A 25054-nucleotide genomic window follows, 5' to 3' on the forward strand; every position below is an offset into this window, starting at 1 on the left:
AATTGTTATGTATTAAATGTTCCTCACAGCTCTTACATTGTAAGCTCATTTGGGCAGGGCCATCTTTACCTTCCATAACATGTCATTGTTTGCTTCTGTCATGATTCCCTCAATGTACAGAGCTGGGTAATATGTCAGCTCTTTATAAATAAAATAGCAATAATACCTCAAGGTATAGGCAAAAATGTAAATTGTACAGCCGCAATTTTGCATGTACACAAAAGTTACATTTTTATGTATGAGGCTCAATTAGGCCCTAGGTGCATTGTTCCATTGGAATCTATAAATGGCATGTAATATGTGACATTGAGTGCAAGGCAGGAAGGAAGAGGAGACGTCTTATCCAATTACTTCAAAGTTATATTTATCCACAGGAATAAAAAAATAATTGCATGCATATATAGCAAATATCCTGCTTCTGATGTCTGACTAAAGTAATCCAGCATTTTAAACACATATTAAATTATATTACATTATAAAAGTATTTATTTTCAAAAGATTACAGCATACTGTGTCAGACTCAGCTATACATAAATTGCCCCAGGCAGAATTAATTTCAGCTTGAACAAAATAAATATTACAGACATCACAGAAATGTCAAAATATTTGTTAAGTTTGAACTGAAATCCAGTGGTGTATTAAAAATGTTAATAATTTATTACTTGATAAAAGAAAAGTTTAACAATTCTATTAGTTAGTTTTATCATCAAAAACAGACATGCTTCAGTTTCCTTAACATGTTAAGCTAACAAAATGGCTGACCTTTTCTGAACGATTGAAAGATAAAGTAACGGGATTCTACACCCAGGGCTGAAAGCAGTGTCCAGTAAACCGCAACTCTATTGTGTGACAGGGAAACAGCATACATGCCAACTTATGGCAAGTATGATCCGGGAGCTTGACGGAGACGGGGGGTGTGCAGGGGTCCCCTAAATCACGTCATTTTGGCCAGCCCCCGCGACGTAATGGCGCAAATGGCGGCATTTTACAGCGGTGAATTGCTGCGTTTTGGACCTAATTCTGCCCACTTCACTAGGAAGTGGGCAGATCCGGGAGATTGCCACACTCTCCCGGGAGTCCGTGAGACTCACGCGAAATGCGGACATTCCGGGAGAGTTGGCATGTATGGGAAACATCCTTAAAAAAATAGTTATAGTTCTAAATATCATAAGATTTGGTAAAGAATATATTTAATTCTGCCAAAAGTCTATTCTGTTTACATCTGTTTATAATTGTGAATGTTTTATACAATGCAACGTTTCAGATACCTTGGTGGACTTATAAATATATGGGGTTGCCAAACTTTTTACAATTGTTAAATATAGCAAAGTGTATCTTATGGTACCTTAGAAATTAGAACAATTTTAAAAACTTTTCAGTGAATATTTGCCTCACTTTGCAATTTGCTGGCTTCTTTGGCAGAATTTGGCTTTAAATGTTCCGTGTAGAATTCCTCCTTTTCCTTTATTTAAACCAGGAATGCAACCTTCGCCAGAGCAGAATAGATTGATCCTGTTGTCTCCCAGCTCTATTTAAATATAGTGCAGATTGGTCATTTCACAGAATAATGAATCAAAAGCAAATCGAACATTTTATCGCCAGAACTAAGCATCGCTGTAAAGCGGCCTAATCCGCAGTAGAATTCGATTCACTCATAATTACATCTCACATGATCTCATCTCTATTTTCCCTAAAATTGAAGAATCTTTTTCTACATATGAATATGGGCATGTGCAGCGTGATTTTGCGGGCGATACTCTCACAATCGTCAGATACGGGCCTGGATGAATCAGGTCCTTTGGGTCTATTAAGCCTAGTTCGGTGACCAAAAAATATTTTCAAAGTCCCCAAAGATGGGCTTGGTCTTTAAGTTTAGTGTATAATTATATTCTGGTACATGTATAGGATCTTCTCTATGGTACGCAAAAAGCCAGAATTCAGAAAAATAAATATTTGTAATTGCTCACTTGCAGACAGAAGCACTAAGTATACTATGATAACACAAATATTGAGAATAAAAAATGTTGGTGGTCACTTGGGCAAAAACAGGTCCTATTTTTAAATGTGCTTCAGTAGAGTTTATGTAAGGTGTTGAATTACTGTAGAAAGTTATAGACAAACCCTTAGGGGCTCATGTTAAGTTGAAAGCGAATTGCATTTGTGGCTTATAACATGCTTTTTTTCATCTGAGCATGCACAGAAACCACTAATTACAGAACTAGTGCTTTGCGCTTGCCCAGAAGTTAAAAAAAAGTGTTATACCAAAAGAACGCAATTTGTGTTCATCTTAACATAGTCCCTAAGTCTTCTGTATTCTGAATAAAATATATAATAATGCAATAAAAAAAATGCTCAGAGCCCCTTTAATAACAGGGAGAAAGGGTCAAATTTCCTGGGCCCACAGTTACACTTTCTTGTAATGATGTCTAGAATGGAGAGGCCCTAAGAATATCTATATCAGGTCCCTGGTTTCGAGAGAGGAAAGAGGCCCTTTGCTTTAAAAAGGTTAATTTAAAAAGATCATGATAAAAACGCCATTAAATACTAGTCCTAAACTTTTAACGTAAGTACTAACACATACATTGCCCTAATATTAGTCCAAATTCTAAATCTATATTGAGTTCTTACCCTAGATCTAGCCTAAGTCCTATTCCAAGCCCAAATACAAACCAAACTTTATGACTATTCTGATCATGGTCTCTTATCATACTCTTCAACAAAGTTGAAGATACCACTTGTGTTTTTAACATGGAATTGGGAGCCCACTAATGTCTTAAAACAGCTCTGAGGATGTTGATTACTAGCATTATAAACAGCTAGAAGCTGTTTGCAATGCTAGTAATTTCTTGAAACAATCAAGAAAACTACAATGGGTAATAAATATGTTTTTGATCTGAAAAGAAAATATTTTAGATTGGAATTATACATTGACAGCTGTCATTAGCATACTACTACTACTACTAATAATAATAATAATAATAATAATGCAATTGTTAAGTAATCAGTGAAGTTGATATATATATATATATATATATATATATATATATATATATATATATATATATATATATATATATACATATATATGCAAAAAGATGTAACAGGGTGTGTAATTACAGAAGAAAAATTGTACTTCTTGAGCTTGTGCCCAGCGCTTCTAAACAGAGGAGAATGAAGTGCCATTATTCCGGGTAATTACACATCCCTAAAGTGTCTAAATGTACGTATAACATTGGGGAAACCAGTGAACCTACTGATTGCAAATTAACAAAAGACAGTCTTTTAAAGTGGAGTCAAACTAAGAACTTTAACACAAATTTACAAAAACTATTCTCTTGGATATTGCAAAATAAGCTCTGTTGAAATTTTTACTTTCTGCAATTGTTGCAGTTTAAGTGGGAATAATTTTTGAGCAATGGAACAACATTTAAAGGACAGGGAATATTCTGCATATAAATGTGTAAGCCTGTTATTTGTAGTATTAGGAGATAATAAACTATGTTTTATTTTTTGAAGGGATATTATTACTAATTTGTTTCTTTTCATTTCTTAGCAAATGTTTATACTTAAAATACAGTATATAATTAAATGTACTGTATGTAATCTCACAAGAAATAAAGTACTTGTTTTAAAACTCCAACTTCCCTACACTCCTACACATGGATAGGTAAGAAATGAGTTTTTACACTGGTTTATTGTACAATCAGAGTCTGCTCTCACATTTTACCAGACTAAGTCCACCATATGTTATCTAGGAAACCCATGCATTATATCAGTAATTAGTGAAGTGATTGATTACTTTTTTATTCTAGAAGCGTTAAATAAGAAAAAGTTTCCATTAACTCTGTCTCCCAAGACTCAGGCTTATATGACTTTTTCAGAAATCTGAACCATTGTACGTTAGTACCACAATCTCTTTTTACACTGGGGGCTGCCATGATGTTCTCTGTTGAAATGAGTAGTACTGCATGGACTATACAGTACTGTACTGACAACAATGAAAAACATAACATGTATTTCATATAAAAACAAGTAAAGGAGGTGAGGAAAAAGTCTGTATTTCTGCTTTTTTATTGATCAGTCAGTATGTGAGATGATGTGAGATGATCTTTCACACAAATATGGTAGTGTCACATGCAACTACTGTACTATTTATCTGAGTGAAAAAGAAGTGTTTATAAGACAGACAATTTTTTTGCTGCAATTAAAATAAAGTATATTTAAATAATATAAAGCCATACATAATGTGGCGTTTGAGTGAAAAAGGTGAACTACTTAGTGCTCCTATTACTGTTAATTATTTAAAAATAATAATGATGGAATAACAAACACGTTGGTATTTATTTGAATGAAAACAGGTGTGTTTAATGCATAAAATTTTATGACACATTTGAGCCACAGCTACCGCAATTTATCTTTATTGGTATAACTAAAAAAGGCAGTTTTAACATAAATCCATTGGTGGGTCATTTGGTCAAAAGTGATAAATTGCATCATATGTATTGTTATATTAATTTGTGGTAACAAAGATGTCTGAAAGTGGGGGTCAACTGAAAAATTACTAAGAGTGCTTTGACATACTTGCCTACTCTACTGGAATGTTTGGGAGAATCCTGAATTCCAAGTAGGTCTCCTGGACTCCTGGGAGAGCAGGCAATTCTCCCGCATCCTGCCCACTTTGCGCCTCAATGACGCGATTCACTGGGAATAGCGTCATTCTGCCCAAACCCCCTGGGACAAGATGTGAATGTTGTCGCAGGGGTGGTGCCAAGCTGGAAGATAGGCCCACCCCGCCCCCTCCCGCCCTCCCACGACACCATCTGCTCTGGGATCTCCCGGAGAAAAAATAAATAAAAGTAGGCAAGTGTGTGTTTTGTCCTTAACGTGCCTTCAGTATATATCTAACTATACATTTTACATATATACAATTTGAATGCTTCTTCAAAAGGTATTAGCAACTTACATATGTCCTCCATTGCTTCTGATTGCTTGGGGAAACAAAATCCCAATTTTGAATTTAGCATTACATAGTCACTGATGGCTTTACTTTAGTCAAGCATAGCCTTGTAAAATTCCATCTAGCTGGAAAATCACATAGAAGATGATGCTGTGGGATATTATTATACATTTTGATTTTGAGAAGTATTACTTGCATTGTGTGATCAGTTGAAATATGTGCTGTTCTTCTTTGACATTCATAAGATACTCTATGTGTTTTGATAAACATGCTATATATTAGGTTAAGTAAATGACCATGGCATATATCAGTGCTTCCCAAACTGTGCGCCGCTGTGATCTCTCATGGTCAGGACAGGTGGTAAGTGAGGTAAGCAAGGCGGGGGGAGCCAAGAGTCACTCCCCTCTGCCTTCCATCCAGTACTTGTCCTCCGGCTGGCCAAAAAAAAAGAAAAAAAAAAGATTCTTACCAGTACAGGTGCAGTGGGTTCTGGGACTCTCCTCCCTGCTCCTTTCGCAATGATTGTTGGGCGTGACTTCTGACAATTTAAGTGAGGCGTGGCGCAGAAAGAAGCCTGTACTTGAAAAGAAGACAGAAGAAAAAAAGAAGAAAGAAGGTCAAGTAAAAGTTAAGTAAAGGAACAGAGGGACAGCACTGGGATAAAAGGGACAGTCTAATAACATGGAAACTGATGAAGGGGCACAGTGTGATCATGAAGGGGCAAACAGTTATGATGAAGAGGCACAGTGTGATGGTGAAGGGGCACAGTGCTTGGTGAAGGGGCACAGTGTGATGATGAAGGGGCACAGTGTTATGATGAAGGAGCACAGTGTGATGGTGAAGGGACCTAAATAATTATTACCTTATATGGACCCAACTACTTAAAAAACAGCACTACTCAGTAGGGATGTGCACCGGCGACTTTTGAGGTCTCGTGTTTTGTGTTTTGGATCCGGATTTTCTCAATGTTTTGGGTTCGGATTTGTTTCGCAAAACACCTGCCGAAAGGTTTTGGTTCAGATTTAAGGTTTTGGATTCGGATTTTTTTTGAAAAAAAACTAAAAAGTGTAAAAATCAAGTTTTTGGGCTTATTTTCACTCCTACGCTATTACCTCAATAACATTCAATAACAATAATTTCCACTAATTTAAAGGCTATTCTGAACACCTAACACCTCCCAATATTTTTTTTTTTTTAGTACAAAACGTTGCAGCGAGGTATCTTTCTGGACTGCGTAGAGGAGTGTTCCCCACAATATAATTAAAAACCCATCAACTGGTCTGAATTGCACCCAAAAATAGTATCTGGACTGCGTAGAGGACTGGCCACTGGCCACCACAATATAATATATAGAAAACCTTCAACAGGTCTGAATTACACCCAAAAATAGTATCTGGACTGCGTAGAGTAGTGGGCACAGGGCACCACAATAAAAAATATATAGAAAACCTTCAACAGGTCTGAATTACACCCAAAAATAGTATCTGGACTACGTAGAGGACTGGCCACTGGCCACCACAATATAATATATAGAAAACCTTCAACAGGTCTGCATTACACCCAAAAATAGTATCTGGACTGCGTAGAGGACTGGCCACTGGCCACCACAATATAATATATAGAAAACCTTCAACAGGTCTGAATTACACCCAAAAATAGTATCTGGACTGCGTAGAGGACTGGCCACTGGCCACCACAATATAATATATAGAAAACCTTCAACAGGTCTGAATTACACCCAAAAATAGTATCTGGACTGCGTAGAGTAGTGGGCACTGGGCACCACAATAAAAAATATATAGAAAACCTTCAACAGGTCTGAATTACACGCAAAAATAGTATCTGGACTGCGTAGAGTAGTGGGCACTGGGCACCACAATAAAAAAATATATAGAAAACCTTCAACAGGTCTGAATTACACCCAAAAGTAGTATCTGGACTGCAAAGAGTAGTGGGCACTGGGCACCACAATAAAATATATAAAAAACCTTCAACAGGTCTGCATTACACTGCACATACGGCTGCTCCTCCATCCTCTCCATCATATACATGTTGGAGTTTTAGCGTGTGAAAACCTCTTGTTTTTGATAATGTCAGTGCATTTTGAATATTTTTTAATTTGCCCCACAACACTGAATGTACTTTATCTATGATACGCATTTATCTTTCTTGACTGCGTAGTGTGGTGGCCCCGGTACACAATTTGGTACTGAGGCCACAATATAATTAAAAAACCCTCCACGGGTCAGAATTCCACCAAAAAAGGGTATGGACTGCGTAGTGTGGTGTGCCCGGAACACAATTTTTTACAGCGAATACAATATAATTTAAAAATTGGGCATCAACTGTCACCGTTGTTTAATATCTGATACACCTAAATATGGACTGCACGGTGGAGTGGCCCCGGTAGTAAATTTGGTGCCGGGGCCACAATACCTCCTCCAACTTCCAAGTGTAGTGTTTATAAAGACAGACAGCGTCTAAGTGTAATTAGTTGACTTTCCTAACCCTAAAATTGTCCCTGTTGGAAATATTCGTGCAATGAAGAGTTACTTTTTCATTGAAAGACTCAAGCTTTCAAGTGTAGTGTTTATAAAATATAAACAACAATACAGTAGTTTTAGAGCACGTCAATACCTCTTGTTTTAAATTATGACAGGGCATTTTACTTTTGGTTTAATTTCTTGAATTTGTTTAAATTTGGTTTTACTTTTTGAACATGGCAAACGACTGTTGATTGGTCATATAATGCAAAAAAAAAAGTTCCAAGATGGAATTGTCCTTGGGCCCTCACACCCACCCTTATGTTGTTGTAATAGGACATGCACACTTTAAAAAACCAATCATTTCAGCGACAGGGCCTACCAAACAACTTTGGCTGAAATGATTGGTTTGTTTGGGCACCCACACCAAAAAAAGCTATTTATCTCTCCCTGTACAGACTAAACAGGCTCTACTGAGGAAAGATGTTGTCCTCATCCTCAACCTCTGATTCCTCTCCCCCTACAGTGTGTACTTCCTCCTCATCACACATTATCAATTCGTCCCCGTTGGACTCCACAACCACAGGTCCCTCTGTACTATCTGGAGGGCAGTGCTGTACTTCATTGAGGAATTGATTATTCATTTTTATAAACATCATTTTTTCAACGTTTTGAGGAAGCAACCTCCTTCGCCGCTCACTGACCAGGTTCCCCGCTGCACTAAAAACTCTTTCCGAGTACACACTGGAGGGGAGACAACTCAGGTAAAATAGAGCCAGTTTGTACAGGGGCTTCCAAACTGCCTTTTTTTCCTGCCAGTAACAATATGGACTGTCTGACATGTCTACTTGGATGGTGTCAGCAAAGTAATCATCCACAATTTTTTCTATTGTGACAGCATCCAATGCAGCGAGAGTAGACATGTCTGCAATGGTTGGCAGGTCCTTCAGTCCAGGCCAGATGTTATCAGCATCCCCGCCAGCGCCTCTTTTAAGAAAACTGAGCTTTTTCCTCGCAGCCATAGATGTGGAAGAAAATGAGGGTGGAGCTGTTGGCATGTCACGGTCCTCTTCAGAAGACAATCTCCTGACCAGCAGGTCTTTGCACCGCTGTAGACTTGTGTCCGCCGGAAACAGAGACACAACATACGCTTTAAACCGAGGATCAAGCACGGTGGCCAGAATGTATTCCTCTGACTTTAAAAGAGTGACCACCCTCGGATCCTGGCAAAGCGTATGAAGGGTTACATCCACAAGAGCTACATGCTTGGTGTAATCGCAATGGCTTACCAGCTCCTCCCTCACTTTCTCCAGCTGCTTCTGCAACAGCCTGATCAGGGGAATGACCTGACTCAAGCTGGCAGTGTCGGAACTGACTTCTCGTGTGGCAAGTTCAAATGGCTGCAGAACCTTGCACAACACGGAAATCAGTCTCCACTGCGCTTGACTGAGGCGCATCCCCACTCCTTTGCCTATGTCGTAGGTGGCTGTGTAGGCCTGAATGGCCTTTTGCTGCTCCTCCATCCTTTGCAGCATATAGAGGGTGGAGTTCCAGCGCATCACAACCTCTTGTTTAAGGTGATGGCAGGGCAGGTTCATGCTTTTTTGATGTGCCTCTAGTCTGCGGTAGGCACTGGCTGAATGCCGAAAGTGTCCAGCAATTTTGCGCGCCACCGCAAGCATCTCCTGCACACCCCTGTCACTCTTGAGGTAATGCTCCACCTCCAAATTAATGGTGTGGGCAAAACATGGGACGTGCTGGAAATTGCCCATATTTAATGCCCGCACAATGTTACTGGCATTGTCTGACACCACAAATCCCCATGAGAGTCTAAGTGGGGTAAGCCACTGGGAGATAATTTCCCTCAGTTTCTCTAATATGTTGTCAGCGTTGTGCCTCTTATTAAAGCCTGTAATACACAATGTTGCCTGCCTTTGCACGAGCAGCCATTTTGTAGATGCTGCTACTGATGCAGCTGTTGCTGTTGCTGCGGAAGGGGATGCATCTACCCAGTGGGCTGTCACAGTCATATAGTCCTTCGTTTGCCCAGAACCACTTGTCCACATGTCCGTGGTTAAGTGGACAGTGGGTACAACCGCATTTTTTAGAGCACTGAGGACACTTGATCGTACTTCTCTGTACATTTTTGGTATGGCCTGCCTAGTGAAGTGGAATCTCGACGGGATTTGGTACAGGGGACACAATACCTCCATCAACCCTCTAAATCCCACTCCACTGATGGGGTACACCGGGCGCACGTCTAACACCAACATTGCAGTTACAGCCGCAGTTATACGCTTTGCAATAGGGTGACTACTATCGTATTTTGTGGTCATGGCAAACGACTGTTGGACGGTCAATTGTTTTGTGAAAGACTTAGCGTTCTTACGACTTCCCCTCTGGGAAGATGACCGACTAACAGCAGCAACAGCAGCAGTGGCAGTAGTAGGCGTACCGCTGCAGGATTCCTCGGATGAATCCCGTATTGAGGAGGACTCAGTCTGGCTGCTGACTTGGGCTGCAGGACTGAATCTGATGGAGATTGTGGAGGAAGTTGACGAGGAGGGTGTTGCTGGTGTGTATCCAACTGGACCACGGGATTTAGGTGTTCCTGTACCGATGAGGGTCCTAGCCCCATTTCCTGAACTAACCACTGAACTATAAAGGTTATTCAGGTGACCTATAAGGGAGGATGTTCCTAGGTGGGCAGATCCTTATCCCTGCTTATTTGAGCTTTACATAAGCTACATATGGCCATACATTGGTTGTCTGGATTTGGATAAAAATAACTCCAGACCGAAGAGGTGCATTTTTTGGTCTTCTGACCAGGCATGACGATGGGCTTTTTCATCCCATGGACATCAGCTGTTTCCCCCCCTGGTGCCTCATTTACAATAACCACATCACCATCCTCATCATCAAGTTCCTCCACAGCACCAGCTACATCATCAATAGGCTCCTCCCGAGCCACCTCTTCCCATACAGTGATGGGAAGGTCAGGCTTGACAACCACCAACACCCTTGGACTCGCCTTGGGGATTTGTGATCATTTCTCTTTAGAAGGCAGAGTTGTTTGCTGTTTTGTTGCTGACAGCATAACTCTCTTCAATTTTTTGTAGGGGGGGGAGGAGGAGGAGGGCTAAGATCCGTGGGTGAAGCTGAACCACTAGTCATGAACACGGGCCAGGGCCTAAGCCGTTCCTTGCCACTCCGTGTCGTAAATGGCATATTGGCAACTTTACGTTTCTCCTCAGATGATTTTAAGTTTCTCTTTTTGCTACTTTTTCTTAACTTGGGCTTTTTGGATTTTACATGCCCTGTACTACGAGATTGGGCATCGGGCTTGGAAGACGACGTTGATGGCATTTCATCGTCTATGTCATGACTAGTGGCAGCAGCTTCAGCATTAGGAGGAAGTGGGTCTTTATCTTTCCCTACTTTATCCTCCAAATTTTTGGTCTCCATTATATGTAGCACAAGATACTGCAGAATGTGTGAACTTGGTAATATTGCAGTACCAATGGACTTATACTGCTGGATTGGTTTTGCAAATTTGGTTATAATTACTTTTTTTAAAAAAAAATTATTTTAATTTTTTTTCTAACTTTTTTTTTATTTTTTAAAAACTTGGGAATAATGGGGAAATAACTATGCCCTTAGAAGTACAGAGCACAGGACACAGCACCACTGGACTGAACAGGACACAGCACAGGACCCAGCAGCATTACTGAACTCAGCAGGACAGAGCACAGGACACAGCACCACTGGACTAATACTGCATAATGTGTGAACTTTGTAATATTGCAGTACCACTGGACTTTTACTGCTGAATGTGTGAACTTGGTAATATTGCAGTACCAATGGGCTTATACTGCTGGATTGGTTTTGCAAATTTGGTTATAATTATTTTTTTTAAAAAAAAATTATTTTAATTTTTTTTATAACTTTTTTTGATTTTTTTTTTTTTTTTGTTCAATTTTTTTATTGAGGTATAAAATATCACATATACAATTGAATGCATTATGAATAAATACATATTTTCACAATTCTCATACAATTAAATAAGTCACCAACATCCCTTGTTTCCTCTTCCCCAATAACCCATCCTATCCAGGACCTAACTATTAGAAGGTGGAGATAAAATAATCGGAGGGTCTGCTGAAACCATTCTTAACCCGTACCACTCAGTATTGTGGAAACTATTCCAAAGTTGTGTTCGTATAGTATGAGGTAAGAGAGTTATAAAGCTCTCCCATGTGCCAAAGAATTGCTTTACTCTAACTTCCTTCTGCAAAGACGTTTCTATCCAGTCCATTCGGAATATGTGATAGAGCTTTTCTTTAAAAAGGGAAAACATGGGAGGCGAATCCTGGGCCCAGACCTGGAGTATGCTCTTCCTGGCCGCAGCAGAAACTGCTAATAGTAGTTTTTTGCATCCTTTACTAACTTTACAAGTACTTGGAAGTATTCCAAATATCGCCCATTCCGGAGACAGAGGTGCATAATTTACCAGGTGTGTGTTAGAGAATCTCCAAATCTGGGTCCAGAATCGTTTAATTGGGGGACACTCCCAAAAACAGTGTGTCAAATCCGCTCTTGGAGACCCACATTTCGGACAACAGTGTGATTCTGATAGACCTATCTGAAATCGACGAGATGGAGACAGATATGCCCTATGATAGATATTTAGGAACATTTCTGTGTAGGTCATGGCCGGTAATATTTTAATGGAATTGGTCAGTGCCTTTAAAAGAACCTCTGGTGTCAGGTGAGGAAATTGTTCCTGCCACAATGAAAGGCCAGTTTTAGAATGGTTATAGTCAAATTGGGTACGTAATAGGGAATAATGCTGTGAGATGGCTTGACGGGTCAGGGGAGGTCTCGAAAGCATAGCCTCCAAGGGATTATCCCAATCCTCCGGAGAGATTTTACTCAGTACTGTATTAATGTAATGTTGGCATTGAAATATTGCTAGATGATAAGGGGCTAGTTGTGGATAAGTAGAGCTTATTTGAGTATAGGTCATAGGTTTTCGCGTATTTGCATCAATTAATGATCTTATCTTAGTAATTCCTAATTTCGCCCAGTTAGTAAATGGGAAGGAAGCTGATCCGTCCTGAAAGTTAGGGTTGTTTAATAATGGGAGGTTCATTGAAATATAAGGGCTTAAATGGTATATGTGGCAAAGCCTATGCCAAAGTTTACGCACAGTATACAAGATTGGATTATTTATAGTTTGAATTGGAAGATCTTTTTCATGTAGATGAATAAAGGCTAATAAGCTAAGGTTAGGAATGAAATTCTGATCTAATGTAGTATTAGTATAAGTATCCGTGTTATGCAACCAGTCTTTAAGGTGTCGCAATTGGGCCGCTTGGTTATATTTGGTAGCATTTGGTAAGTTCAGCCCTCCTCTATTTTTTGACTGTTGTAATTTGATCAACCCAATACGCGGTTTTTTGGAATTCCAGATAAAACGTCTAAATTCTGTATCCAATTTCATTGCATCTGATCTAGTCAATAATAAGGGTAAAACTTGTAATGGATACAATAGTTTAGGAAATATGATCATTTTAATTATGTTTATTCTACCTCCATAAGAGAGGCAGAGATGTTTCCAACCTTTCATCTCATGTTCCACTACATTTATCACCCTAGAGATATTAAGGTTATATAGAGAGTGAATATCTCTTGGTAGTTGGATGCCCAGGTATGGCATGGCCGACCTTGCCCATGTAATGGGAATATCCCTTGCCCATGTTGGGACTATGACACCCTTTCCCAGATACATAGCAGTAGATTTTTCAAAATTGACAGAGAACCCCGAGACAGAACCAAACTCCACTATTCGGTCCATTAGAGATCTAAGAGAGACTTCAGGATTAGATATGTAGATCATTACATCATCAGCAAAAGCTGTAATTTTGATTTCCTGATCTCCAATCCTTATTCCCTCCAACTGCGTCCAATTTTGCAAGACTCTGAGCATAGGGTCCAATACCAAATTAAAGAGTAATGGAGAAAGTGGACACCCCTGGCGAGTGCCTCTATACATTTCCAGTGGGGAACCCTTGATACCATTGACCAATAGAGATGTTTTAGGAGAGGTGTAAAGAAAGGCTACAAGTGCTCTAAAATCAGTGTCAAAACGCCTGCATGAAAGAATTTCCTTCAAAAAAGGCCATGCAACAGAATCAAAGGCCTTTTGGGCATCTAGACTAAGGATCATGTTTGAGGTGGATCCCACATCTGAGGCCACAATCGCTGAAATGGCTGTCCTAATACCTTTGACCGAGTGGCGTCCTGCTACAAATCCCAACTGATGAGATGTTAACAACCCAGGAAGGATACCTTGTAAGCGGTCTGCCATGATTTTTGCTAAAAGTTTGTAATCTGTGTTTAAAAGAGTGATAGGGCGATAAGACCCCTCCATCATAGGATCCTTACCTGGTTTAGGGATAAGGACTGTATGGGCCACATTGAACGATGGATATACAGGACGTTCCCTATGTATTTTTGAAAACAAATCTGCTAAAATATGAGCCAGATCTCCTTCAAGGACCTTATAATACTCTGCTGTAAAGCCATCTGGGCCTGGTGTTTTATTAAGTTTCAAATGTTTGATTACAGTCTCTACATCTCGGGAAGTAATATCTTTTGCCATAGCTTCTCTCTGTTCTGGCGTTAGTGAAGGCAATTTGGCCTCAGTCAAAAGTTTGGACATTAGTTGGGGATTTGGTGTAGAGCCCTTATATAAGGTTGAGTAATAAGTTTGGAAGGTTTCTAATATCTCTTCCGACTTGGTAAGAATCTTAGAAGAATTATGGGCTTTAAGGGCAACTATATGACTTTTACGTTTCTGAGGTTTGGTTATGTTTGCAAGTAATTTGCCAGCTTTATTTCCCCATCTAAAGAATTTATTTTTTGAAAAATCAATTTGTTGTTTTGCTTGGGAAGTCAAAAAACTCTCTAAGAGTTGTCTCGCCTCACGATAAGTTGTCCATGACACATCCGACTGAACAGAAGCAAATTTAGCATATGCCTCAGCCGATAATTTGCTCAAATTATCATAAATTTCCCTAGCCTTCTTACGATGTCTAGACACATACGCAATTATGTGTCCCCTCATAACTGCCTTTGAAGCGTCCCAGAAAAGAATTTTGTCATCCCATTGGTCAATGTTATCATCTAGGTATTCAGCCCATCTGTGTCTTAGAAATTGTTGAAAGTGGTCTGAATTGTATAGGTAAGTAGGAAATCTCCAATGTCTAGGTCTCTGTCTCAAGCTCGGATTCTGGATCGTAAGAGAGATCATTGCATGGTCCGAAATAATTATGTCAGCAATGTCTGCCCTACGAACCCACGGCATTAGGGTGTCCGTGACTAACAAGTAATCTATTCTTGAAAAAGATCTATGTACACTAGAGTAGAAGGAATAGGATCTATCTGTTGGATTTAGGAGGCGCCACGGATCAACCATGCCACACCTGGACATCAGGCCAAAAAAACACTCAGGGTCCCTTGGACTAGTTGTAGAAGATGCCTTTGACCTATCGTACTTTGGATCAATAACGGAGTTAAAGTCGCCTGCTATCACAAGGTTAGGGGTGTCGCGTTGTAGGACTAATTGAATTAGGGACTGGTAGAAATCACGTTGTGATCCATTGGGGGCATAAATATTCAAGAAGGTATATTTTTCATCATTGATTTGTAAAGAAAGTAGTAGATACCGACCCTCAGGGTCTATGACTGTATCTAGAACTGTGTATTGGAGGTGTCTAGCTATTATTATAGCCACGCCTCTGGTTTTTGTTTTATATGAGGCCGAAATGCAATCTCCAATCCAGCTTCCCCGCAGGATATAACCATCATCCTTTCTCCAGTGTGTTTCTTGAAGAAACGCTATATCGATATGAGCTCTTTTAAGGTGAGTAAGGACTTTTTTACGCTTAATAGGAGAATTAAGCCCACCCACATTCCAAGATGATAAATTGAGGGTCTGCTGAGTATTAGGCCCATGGGAATCTAGCTGTGTAGGCTGCATTCCTAACCGATACCCACGGTGGGGCAATTAGTCAAACCAAAGGTGTGCAGGGTGAGATTGCAGACCAACCCCCCCAAAACCATCAATAAGTAAACTTGACCCAGACCATGGGATTCACCACCCCACATTTGTAAACTGAGACATTGGATATTTAACCATTTTGTGAAATATGAGAACAAAACATATAATGCATTACATTTTCTATACCTCAAACTTTTTCTTAACATTTTCCTAACCAAATTTTGCGTGTGATCCCTGGGAGTGTTACCAGAGATCACAGAATATTCAACAATAAACATTTGTAACATAACTAAATATATACGCATATACATGTGTATACATATAGAGAGAGTTTACATTAAAAACATAAGCAAGAATCACAGTCACTATGTGATTTATCAGCCTTTTAACATCTTGTTATCTAAATCTAGACTGCTATACCATTCAAGTCGGTGCATTAGAAGGTGAGCGAGCTCCAGCTGGTGACCTTGAATGCGGAGTAGGCACTTGAAAATGACTCTTTGCCATCTCCGGAGTTTCAAAAAGTAATGTACGGCCATTCTCCACCACTCTGAGCTTAGCTGGGTACATAAGAGCAAAACTTTTATTATTACCAGCCAAGAATTTGCAAATTGGTGCAAACTCTTTTCTCTTCTGTGACAACTTAGCTGAATAATCCTGGAATATTAGTATTTGGTGACCCTCGATCTCCAATTGTTTCTTTCTCCTAAATGCTAACAATCTTTTCTCCTTATCTTTGAAGTCTAAAAATCTAGCCAAAACAGGTCGAGATCTAGCTGAATTGCCCTCCCTAATTGAACCCAGACGGTGGGCTCGTTCTATTTGTAAGTTGTCTATTTCGTCATGTAAATTGAGAGCAACTATTAGGTCTTGACTAAGGTAAGAGGATAAGTCAGGCCCTTTCACCGATTCTGGAATACCAATAAACCTAAGGTTATTTCTTCGACTACGGTTTTCCAGATCATCAATTTTTTCTTGCATTTGTGACCATCTGCGCGAATCTTGTTCAGATCCGTTTTGCAAGGCTAGAACATTATCCTCCACATCGCTGGTACGTTGTTCCAGCGTGTTAATTCTAGCCGTGTTTTCTGTTATTTTGGCAATAGCCGCATCGAAGGTATCTTGAATAGCTCCGAATTTTTTGTCTATGATAGGAAGGAGGATATTTAGAATAGTTTGAGCCGTATCTGTACTTGCAGTATTTGTGCATTGAGTAAGAGGAGTTTGATTCCCCTCCTCCACGTCCCCCATTGAGAGGGGCGAGGAAGGAGAAGAAGCATCTTTGCTCGCTCCAGATTTGTTTCTGCCCGTCTTACTCTGATCCAGCTTGCTGTTTGCACGCTTGGATGAATTTTTGCTACAATATTTTTCCATTTCTAAGCAAACCAAGTACAATTATAAGGCACTAATCTAAGAGTCTGTCAGAGATTATTATATCAGAAATTCAATAACATGTGACTAAGGTTATATTGTAAACTCTCTCTTCTTATTTTTAAACTAATCACATATTAGTGGAAAAAATAAAAAATATAAGAAGTGTTAAAAAACAAAAGTATTCAAATTACTTTTTTTTTTTTTTTTTCCTCTGTAGTGTCAAGACTATACCATCGCGTAAGAATATTTGTATGAATTATCGATTTTGACACTTATTTCAGTATTTCAGATCTAATAAGCAATATTTAGTATTAAGCAACCAAACACATATAATTATACGTATCTAACTTCAGGAATGCTGCAATGATTATCTGTGTTCTACAGGCCCGCTTGTGTGGCCGAACTCCGGGGAGAGAATGAAGAGACTTGTTAAAACGCGGTCAGCTAGGTGTACCGCCCACCGGAAGTTCCTGTTATTAGATATTTAGTCAGTCATTTAAGCAGGGTGAGTTTCGAGGCTTTTAGTAGTCATCAGCCATGGAAAGATGATGAAGCACAACGAACCGCTCTGTTGTATATACTCTTTTCAGTGGTAGTGATGTAGCTTGTACTGAGACAGATTTGTTATGGAATAAAAGATGATCCTTGAAGCAGTACAATAAATGACCACTAGGTGGCAGAGTTCGTTGATTGTAGACTGCTACAGGAGGTAACTGCTTTATAGAGCTTTCGTGCAGAGAGATATGACAAATCTGCTGTAATTATTAGGATTGAGGTGTTGTCATGTATCATGTGGCCCCTTTGGTAAATGATTGGAGCTGCAATGCTATTATCACCAGCAGGTTATTGGTTAGTATTTCCACAGCTATTCTGCACTGCTGTAAGATAGAATCTTCGTTACAATGCAGCTAAACGCATGGGAATTATCAGTATCCACAATGTGAATCATCTGTGCTGAATCAGTGTTGGTGCATCCTCCCCAGAATTGCTGGATAAGCCACTTAGCAGTATTGATGTTCACTCTCTCCACCTGTCATGTAGCCAGGTTTGGTGTTAATGCAGTGTAGATAATGTATTGGGGCTTTTCAGGTATAGAGGAAAAGGCAGGTTCCCCTCCACCCCCACTGCATACCTCTTTATTCTCCACAACGTCCCAGGATGGCTCCCAGCAGGCACCACGAGGTCTGATTCACCGGAAGAGAAGACAGTAATGGCGTTCTGCCACTTCCGGTTCTACTCCACCGACACCACGCAGCTCCCAGATCACATGAATGGCTCCCAGGCAGAAATCCCGGCGTCTATGCACCTCGCATGGGGGACCAGGCTCTCTCCTCTGAGATCTCCCCTCAGCCGTCAGTCCCTCTTAGCCGCGTCTCCTCTCAGCTCTCCAGGGCAATCTCCGCTGTCCCGCCTCAGCCGCTGAAGCGCTTGTCAGGTGAGCGCTTTTCCCCACACAGGATTTGGGGCTTACCTGTGTGATTGGGGTTCACTCAATCCGCCACTAAAGTGAGTTTTCCACTCTTTCTGTGCGGAGCTCCGTGCAGATGCGGCCGTCTCGCTCGGCTTCCAAGCCACGCCCCCCTTTTTTTGATTTTTTAAAAACTTGGGAATAATGGGGAAATAACTATGCCCTTAGAAGTACAGAGCACAGGACACAGCACCACTGGACTGAACAGGACACAGCACAGGACCCAGCAGCATTACTGAACTCAGCAGGACAGAGCACAGGACACAGCACCACTGGACTGATACTGCAGAATGTGTGAACTTTGTAATATTGCAGTACCACTGGACTTTTACTGCTGAATGTGTGAACTTGCTAATATTGCAGTACCAATGGGCTTATACTGCAGGATTGGTTGTGCAAATTTGGTTATAATTTTTTTTTTTTTTTTTTTTATTTTAATTTTTTTTATAACTTTTTTTTTATTTTTTTAAACACAGGGGAATATTGGGGAAATAACTATGCCCTTAGAAGCACAGAGCACAGGACACAGCACCACTGGACTGAACAGGACACAGCACAGGACCCAGCAGCACCACTGAACTCAAAATTGACAGAACACAGCACACAGCACCACTGGACTGAGCACAGCACAGCACAGCACAGCACAGCACAGAACTGAACTGAACAGCACGAGATATAGCAGGACAGAGGACCACCTAACACACCCTCCCTCTACCCTGATCAATGCCCGAGTGAAGATGGCGGCGACTAGCGGGGAATTTATAGGATCCGAGTATCGCGAGATCCGACAACGGGATTATGAGTCAGAGCCTCAGTTTCAGATTTGAATTTGGCGCCAATACCCGGATCTGTCTCGGATCCGACTCGGATCGACAACGTTCGGGTGGGCTCAGATTTCATAAATCCGAGTGCGCTCATCTCTACTACTCAGTAACTATTTTGGCTTAGGGTTGGCTTGAAAATAATATGGAGACCCTTAGTATGCCTTGAACTGAGAAAGTTTGGGAATAACTGGCATAAATGATATTTGTGCTTACAGTGACCATGTTTCAGTCACTGTCAGATTTCGCATTTAAAATATTATATTTATTTTGCTGGGATGTTAACCAGTTATTGATATTGTGATATGGCCAGAAAGTATTTTTGTGCTTGTGTACTATTTCAGATCAAAACTTGGAAAATGTGAAAACAGATTAAAACAATTAAAATGTATTTCAAATACTAGCAGTTAATTTCCAAGAGAATAACAGTGATGAGTATGAGGGCAATTGAGATGATGTTGATGACTGTCATGGCTAAATGGCTTAAAATTGTTTGTGGCTCTTAAGCATTACCCAGTGAACAGGGAATTCCAAGTACCACCGTGGCAATAGTTACTTGACCCTCTGTATTATTAAACATATTTTGTGAGTGTTTAGTATAAATTATGTTTAATCATTTGTATTACTCCCAGAGCCGTAACTTAGATTTCTAGCGCCCTGGGCGAGAAAGACAAATGCCGCCCCCCTAGCCATCAATTTTAACCAAATTAACCTAAAATATTCCTAAATTGCGCCCCCCTTCAGCGTTGCGCCCTGGGCGGTCGCCCCTGTCGCACAGCCCTTGTTACAGCCCTGATTACTCCTTCTGCAATATTTATTTGAGTGAACAAAGTCTGGGTAAACTAAAGCTGTAGATATACTTTGCACACTGAGCTACATACTTGTTCTTACTGTACAAGGCTAGCATTCCTTAGTTCCTTTCCCGACAGTCTTGACTAACTACATTTGTACACAATACATTACACACTTGGCTATTGACAGCCTCAGTTTTAATAAAATCCAGCTGACAATGTTATCATTGCCATGATATCTGTCCTCTTTCATGAGGTCTGACCTATAATACTTGAAAGTGTTTGTGGTGCTTTAACTTTTCTTTTGAATACAGTCATCAGTGATTCAGGTTTTTGAGCTAACACTGCTTTTTTAAAAAAACAATTTTCTGGTATTTTATTAGCTGTACAAGCTTCATCATACCTTCCAGTTTCATCACTGTTAGTGGCACCTGAAATGCACAAGATTTTTGAATATTGATTGATTTAAATATGACTTCATCTTCTGAAGCACTGCCACTAATAAAGACAGCTCTAAAATGCCCACTTTGCTGTCAGATTTGCAATGAGCATAATATGTGAATATATGGCTCCAGGCCTCTTGCATAATTTCCATGAAAAAGGCATTTCATACATGCATTTTGTTGACTCAAGAACAATAAAAATTAACCATCTCCAGTTATTGCATGTATTATATATATATATATAGAGAGAGATATATATATATATATATATATATATATATATATATATATATATATATATAATTGTTCTTCCACTGTTAACCATTTTTATCTGCAAGGGAACATGTGCAGTCATCATTGCTTTGAACAAAAAGGGCTTCACAGGCAAGGATATTGCTGCTAGCAAGATTGCACCTAAATCAACCATTTATCGGATCAAGACATCAAGACCTTCAAGGAGAGAGATTCAATAGCTATGAAGAAGGCTTCATGGCGCCCAAGACATCCAGCAAGCACCAGGACCGTCTCCTAAACCTGATTCAGCTGCAGGATAGATGCAGACCAGTGCAGAGTTTGCTCAGGAATGGCAGCAGGCAGGTATGAATGCATCTGCAAGCTCAGTGAGGCAAAGACTTTTGGAGGATGGTCTGGTGTCAAGATGGCCAGCAGAGAAGCCATTTCTGTCCAACAAAAAATTCAGGGACATACTGATAGTCTGCAAAAGGTACAGGGATTGGACTGCTGAGGACTGGTGTAAAGTCATTTTCTCTGATGAATCCGCTTTCAGATTGTTTGGGGCATCTGGAAAAATGTCCGGAGAAGTAAAAGTGAGCGCTACCATTAGTCATGTGTCATGCCAACAGTAAAGCATCCTGAGACCATTCACGTGTGGGGTTGCTTCTCAGCCAGGAGAGTGGGCTCACTCACAATTTTGCCAAAGAACACAGCCATGAATAAAGAATGGTACCAAAACATCCTCCATGAGCAACTTCTCACAACAATCCAAGAACAGTCTGATGATGAACAACACATGATGGAGCACCTTGCCAAAAGGCAAAAGTGAAAACTAAGTGGCTCGGGGTTCAAAATATCAAAATTTTTGGTCCATGACCAGGAATCTCCCAAGACCTAAATCCCATTGAGAACTTCTGGTCAATTTTCAAGAGTCAGATGGACAAACAAAAGCCCACACATTCTGACAAACTCCAAGCATTGATTAGGCAAGAATGGGCGGCCATCAGTCAGTATGTGGCCCAAAAGTTGATTGACATCATGCCAGGGCGAATTGCAGAGGTTTTCAAAAAGAAGGGTCAACACTGCAAATATTGACTCTTTTCATAAACTTAATGTAATAGTCAATAAAATCCTTTGATACTTATGAAATGCTTGTAAGTTTACCTCAGTATACCATAGCAACATCTGCCAAAAAAGAAATCTAATCTAAACACACTGAAGATGCAAACTTTGTGACAACCAATCCCTGTGTCATTCTCAAAACTTTTGGGCAAGGCTATATATATATATATATATATATATATATATATATATATATATATATATATATATATATATACACACATATATTTATCTATATATACATCATTCTGAACTACCATTTCTTGGGACTTCAATCTCAACTAATATTTCTATCTAATTCTATTTATTGAGAAAAACAGAGTGTTGTTGCTGTATGACTCTGAGCAGCACACCCTAAAATCAGTCAGTTTATTTAATTTACAATCCAAAGTTTTTCTAATGATAGAAACAATCTTGTGACCATCGTCAGCTTTACTGACATCTTTATAAAGCAGACACAAAACAGGGGTTAGGAATGCAGTGAATTGTGCAGAAGTTTAAAAATGGGATGAACAAAATGTTTCACAAGAAAAGCAGCTAGAAAACACGATGATTCCAAATTTTATGGCTATAGGCTAATGAGAATATAATATTCCAGCACTATAGAAGTTTGGATTATCATCATCCTAGGAAGTAGAGATGTTCACTGACCCCCGTGTTTTGGTTTTGGATCTGTATTACCTTCATGGTTTGGTTTAGGTTATGGTTTTGTCAAAACTGCCCTCGCGTGTTTTGGTTTTGGATATGTATTTTTTGGAAAAATTGCTAAAATATGTTAAAAATCACATATTTTGCTCTTTTTTTGTTCGTACATTATTAATAACCTTAATAACAAAAATTTGCAGTCATTTCCAGTCAATTTTAACCACCTCATAGGTCACAATATTATTTTCATACACTTTCAGCCAAAGACTGCAGTAAGCTGGCTGGATGCTAAGCGACAGAGCAATGACACAAACACACAGCAGTTCATAGCACATCTAGGAAACATTGCCAACAGCAGTGGCAGAAAAGAAAAGTGGTACAAGATGTTAATAAGGTTTAGCAAACTCACACAGAAACAGGAGGGGTAGCAGTTCAACAAACCAAGCACTTTGCGATAAGAAGTGCCACTTTTGTGTCTGAAGTGCTAAGTTTTATTGGGCCCCCCACAAAACAGTGGGGGGCACAAACGGTGCAAGATGTATTTGTCCTTGGTAATATGTTCAAATATACATGTACAATTTAACAAACCAATCACTTCATTGACAAGGACTGCTACGTTTGTGGCTGAAGTGCTTTGTTTATTTGGGCCCCTCACAAAACTAGCTAGCAATGGGGTTAAGGAAGGAAAGCTAACAGTGTTGTCAATTAACTATACAGTGACAATATGTTGTTGTCAACATCTTCAGCCTTATCCTCACACTCATCAGTGTGCACATCATCCTCACACAATATTAATTCATCCCTGCTGGAAATCACCATTACTGAAGTCTTTGTACTTGGATGTAAAGGCCTTCCTCATGGAATTTGTAGTTCATTTTGATGAACATCATCTTTTCCACAAGGTTCCCAGCTGTGCTGAAAACTCTTTCCTAGTACACAATGGAGGGTGGGCAGCTTAGGTATTGAAAGCGAGTTTGTATATGGGTCTCCAAATTGCCTTTTTTTCCTCCCAGTATGTAAAGGGACTGTATAACGTGTCTTTTTTTATGCTGTCGGTAAAATAATCCTCCACCATTCTTTGAATGTTGATATTAGGATTTGGTGGAGTTATGGCAGAGGTGCCAACATTTTTGGGCAATTCTTTTAGACCAAACCAGTTGTCAAAATGTTGCGCTGACTCATCTGCATCATCACTGGGTCTCTTGGAAAAGCTTAGCTTTTTCCTAGCAACAGTAGCCTGAGAAATTGAAGGAGGAGACAAAGTTGTGTCATGTACCACTTCAGCTGTGAACTTGCTCACCAGAAGCTCATTGCATCTCTTGTAATCTGGGTCATTTGGAAATAAAGAGAAGACCTAGCTCTTAAACCTGGGATCAAGCACAGTCGCCAAAATGCAGTGATCCGATTTCAAGATGTTGATATCGCTTAGATCCTGGCAAAGCGAATAAAGTACTTGATCTACAAGTCCAACAACTTAGTGTAATTATTGTGTTTCATCTCCTCCTTCAATTTCTCAAGCTGCTTTTCCAAAAGTCTAATTAAGGGAATCACTTGGCTCAAGCTAACAGTGTCTAAACTTGCTTCACAGCAGAGGCAGTCTGGCTGGGGGCAGGAGGGCATCTGCCCCTCGGGCCAGTCCCATAGTGGTCTATCATTGGCTGTGTTACTGGGCCACCTGCATTTTTGTCCTTTAAAATATTCCTAATAGACTGCTGAGTCAAGTCTTGTCCCCTGGGCTGTATTTTGCCAGCCTTCCTCTGCTTCACAGGTGACTACTTCGAATGGTTTCAGCACCTTGTACAACACTGAAAGTATTCTCCACTGCACTTGAGTAAAATGCATCCCCCCTCCTTTCCCAATGTTATGACTTGTGGAGTAAGAGTCAATGGCTTTATGTTGCTTCTCCATCCTCACAAGCATATAAAGGGTGGAATTCCACCATGTTACCACCTCTTGCATCAGTAGGTGACAGCACAAATTAAATTGTTCTTGTAGCTGCTGCAATCTCCTACATGCTGTTGTAGAATACCGGAAATGTCCCAAAATTTTTCAGGCCACAGACAGCATCTCCTACATGTCCCTTTCATTTTTCAAAAAGCTCTGTACCACCAAGTTGATTTGGTGAGCAAAACAGGGAATGAGATGGAATTCACCTGGCTGTAATGCTCTCACAATATCGGTGGCATTATTATAAATGACATATCTTGAGGAGAGTCTAAACAGGGTAAGCCATGTTGCAATGCCATCCTCTAGTTTTTCTAACAGGTTGTTAGTGCCTCTTAGTGAAACCTGTGATACACAGAGTAGCCTGCCTCTGAAAAATATACCGCTGTTGGGTACATGCTGCTGCTGTTCCTGCTGCTGAAAGCAATCCAGTGGGTTGTCACAGTCATATAATTTAGTTTGCCCAGTTCTGTTTGTCCACATATTTGTGGTTAAGTGTACAATGTGTATCATGGCATTTTGTAGACAATAATTTGTATTTTTCCGAACCTTCTGGTAGAGGTGAGGAATTGCTTTTCTAGTAAAATGGTGTTGTGATGGAATTTTGTAATGGGGACACAGGACTTAAATTAACTGTTTAAAACCAGCTGCATTAATGGTGGATATCGGACACAGATCTAATACTAACATAGTCGCCATGGCGTCTG

Source organism: Mixophyes fleayi, chromosome 9, assembly GCF_038048845.1.
Source record: "Mixophyes fleayi isolate aMixFle1 chromosome 9, aMixFle1.hap1, whole genome shotgun sequence".
Taxonomy (NCBI): Eukaryota; Metazoa; Chordata; class Amphibia; order Anura; family Limnodynastidae; genus Mixophyes; species Mixophyes fleayi.